The sequence below is a fragment of the Lipotes vexillifer genome, unplaced genomic scaffold, assembly GCF_000442215.2.
Source record: "Lipotes vexillifer unplaced genomic scaffold, Lipotes_vexillifer_v1.1 scaffold176, whole genome shotgun sequence".
Lineage (NCBI taxonomy): Eukaryota > Metazoa > Chordata > Mammalia > Artiodactyla > Lipotidae > Lipotes > Lipotes vexillifer.
Window position 1 is genome coordinate 265591 of NW_006792628.1, and position 4086 is coordinate 269676.

Sequence of the window (4086 nt, forward strand, 5' to 3'; positions counted from 1 at the left end):
ATGTAATAAATATGATAAATCAATCTTGCTTTTACAAAATATCAATTATCGTTAACTGGCCAGCTCTATCCTTGAAGCTGCTTCTATATCCTCAATAAAATGCTAGGATATCTAGTGGAGAAAAAACAAGAATAAAATAGTCCTCAGCAATTTCCAGAGTAAACTCTGATTAGAGCAACCTGAGTAGCACACATGAGAACAAAGTAAATGCTATATAACAGTGAAGAATTTTGGACAAGTAAGTGGAGTAGTCAGACTGCAAAATCTGGAATCATTTGTCTTTTCAACAAATATCATCTAGTTATTTTCCTTGGACATATCTAAAGATACCAATCCAGACAAAGATCTTATCTAAATGTGTCAGTTCCAAAGCAGCAAAGAAGGTACCCACGTTGATTCCTGTGGTTGGTGGTTCTAACCTGGAGTGACCAGCTTTGGGAGTGGAGGCATTGTTGACACTTTCATGGGGAAAACCTTGAAAAAAAGCATTCCCTCCTGCCGACCATTCTTTTCCTCCTGCCTAACAAGTCCAAGCCTGATTCTCCTACTGCTTGAGTCTCCAGAACGTTTTCTGAAGTATTCCTTTCTGTTCTCTCTTTTGGTGGTTCTGTGGCCTTCCCTCATGGACAGAGATCATTCCTTAACAGAGGGGCATGAACTGCTCCTGGGGTAAAGCATTGATTATCTCTTTCTTCTTTCTCCTTTCATGTGTGCATTCAGTCATTCACTCAATGAGCACTTATTAAGAACCTCCTATAAGCAGGCACTATCTTAGATTCTTGGGATACACTTGTGAACAGAAAAGATCAAGAGTTCCACTCCTAATGAGTTGATATTCTAGTAAAGGGAAACAGATTGTTAACAATAAACTTACTAAAGGATCTATATAGCATGTGTAGTTGAACCATTCAATGATATACAGATGGAAATAATGAACAGCAAGAAAGAGATAAGGCTACAGTTTACATATTAAAGGATTGTCAAGAGAACATTAACTGGAAAGCTGAGATTTAAGAAGAGAAGCAGAAATAGGTCAGTGGGGCTGGAGCAAGGGAGAGTGCAGTGTGAGAGAGAGAACAGAGGTTTCGGATCCCGCAGCTCTTTCACAGGTGATTGTAGGAATTTTGATTTTTTTTCCAAAAATTTGCTTAATCTCAGTCTATAAATCCAAATTATGAATAAAACTTCAAAAAAAAACATACTAATTTGCAGAGGATTGACTGAACTAAATGAAAACATATATGGTATTTTTTTCCTTCTGATGTATGACAAAAACATTTCAAAAACTTATACTCTGCATCCAATTTGAAATAAAATATTTAACATATTTTTAATCTTTTGACGTTAGGAAAAATTGAACCCTGAAACTATCCTCAGAAATGTTCATTCCAGTTATCCTGACTGATAGCCATGTAGCTTTACAGTTGAAGTAGGAGCAATGAGTAAAAGTTAGAAGGACCAAAAGTCATTTTAATGAAGATAGGACAAGGCACCTCTGGTGGTCCAAGCATGAAACAGGAAGCAGAGGTCTACCCAGTACTGAATATATTTAAGCAGAGGCATGGTAACTATCTAACAGATATCTGATAAGGAGGATTCCTATTTTTTCCAAATGTATTGGGAAGAACACTGCTCAAGAATTCTAGTACTTCAACTAACTTTTCTTGAATACTTATTTTGAACTAGACATTTCTAGAAGCATTTTTATATAGATTATCTCATAAAACCACACTAGACTCAACCCTTTGAGTCTAGATTTTTTTTGTGCTCACTTTATAGAAGAGGCAAATGAAACTGTATGAGTTCATAAAACCAGTGAATTAAGGGGGCAGTCTATAAATTCATATCTGTTTAATTATAAAGGCTTTGTATTTTTGTTGTTACTTTTTCCATCCTAGCTCTCAGAAACCAGAATGTGAAAATTGCATTATAAAGCAATATTTACTAATTATTACATTACTTATTTCCAGAATCCATCCATTCAGCAGTCATATAGTAAGTTCTTCAGACACTCAAGACATTGTTCCAAGTGCTAGTGAGACACAAGTGAAAGACACAGACCTGGAGTATAATAATTACAATTAGATGATCAGAGAAGTGGAACTACTCCTTGGTACTCCTTGGGGACTGTGATCTTGATCTTGATTCTATTTCCTGTACACAATCCATGTTTTTTGTTTTTTTGTTTTTTTTTTTACTTCAGTGCCTTTGCTTCTTTTATCCTGCCTATAGCACTATCATCTAATTATCCAATTGATAAATACCTCAACAGCTTTATTACTCAGATATAAGTAATAGAAACACTACTGAAACTAGCTTCAATTAAGGCAAACAAACAACAAAGGACATTTAGTTATGTCTGTCCATAACTACAAGGAGAGTTTGAATTAGTCTCTGGCTCACTGGGTCCACCAACTCAGATGGTACCATCACATCCTGTCACTCTCATGATCATTCTTTTTTTTTTTTAAACATCTTTATTGGAGTATAATTCCTTTACATTGTTGTGTTAGTTTCTGCTGTATAAAAAAGTGAATCAGCTATACATATAAATATATCCCCATATCCCCTCTCTCTTGCGTCTCCCTCCCACCCTTCCTATTCCACCCCTTTATGTGGTCACAAAGCACCGAGCTAATCTCCCTGTGCTATGTGGCTGCTTCCCACTACCTATCTATTTTACATTTGGTATATATGTCTATGCGACTCTCCCACTTTGTCCCAGCTTACCCTTCCTCTCCCTCTGTCCTTAAGTCCGTTACTACATCCTGTCCGGCTCATAGGTTCTTCAGAACCCTTTTGTTTTTAGATTCCATATATATGTGTTAGCATATGGCATTTGTTTCTCTCTTTCTGACTTACTTCACTCTGTATGACAGACTCCAGGTCCATGCACCTGACTACAAATAACTCAATTTTGTTTCTTTTAAGGCAGAGTAATATTCCATTGTATATATGAGCCACATCTTCTATATCCATTCATTTGTTAATGGACACTTAGGTTGCTTCCATGTCCTGGTTATTATAAATAGTGCTGCAATGAACATTGTGGTATATGACTCTTTGTGAGTTATGGTTTTCTCTGGGTATATGCCCAGTAGTGGGATTGCTGGGTCATATTGGAGTTCTATTTTTAGTTTTTTTAAGGAACCTCCATACTGTTCTCCATAGTGGCTGTATCAATTTTCATTCCTACCAACAGTGTAGGAGGTTTCCCTTTTCTTCACACCCACTCCATCATTTATTGTTTGTAGATTTTTTGATGATGGCCATCCTGACCAGCGTGAGGTTAAACCTCATTGTTGTTTTGATTTGCATTTCTTTAATGATTACTAATGCTGAGCATCCTTTCATGTGTTTGTTTGCAGTCTGTATATCTCTTTGGAGAAATGTCTGTTTAGGTCTTCTCCCCATTTTTTTATTGTTTGTTTTTGTTTGTTTTTTGATATTGAGCTGCATGAGCTGCTTGTATATTTTGTAGATTATTCCTTTATCAGTTGCTTCATTGAAAATATTTTCTCCTATTCTGAGGGTTGTCTTTTTTGGTTTCCTTTTGTCTTGTTTATGGTTTCCTTTTCTATGCAAAAGCTTTTAAGTTTCATTAGGTCCCATTTGTTTATTTTTGTTTTTATTTCCATTTCTCTGGGTGGTGGGTCAAAACGGATCTTGCTATGATTTATGTCATAGAGTGTTTGTCCTATGTTTCCCTCTAAGAGTTTCATAGTGTCTGACCTTACATTTAGGTCTTTAATCCATTTTGAAGCTCATATTTGTGTATGGTGTTAGGAAGTGTTCTAATTTCATTCTTTTACATGTGGCTGTCCAATTCTCCTAGCACCACTTATTGAAGAGGCTGTCTTTTCTCCACTGTATATTCTTACCTCCTTTTTCAAAGATAAGGTGACCATATGTGCATGGGTTTCTCTCCTGTTCCATTGATCTATATTTCTGTTTTTGTCCCAGTACCATACTGCCTTGATTACTGTAGTTTTGTGGTATAGTCTGAAGTCAGGGAGACTGATACCTCCAACTCTATTTCTTTCCCAATATTGTTCTGGTTTTTCAGGGTCTTTTGTGTTTCCATAC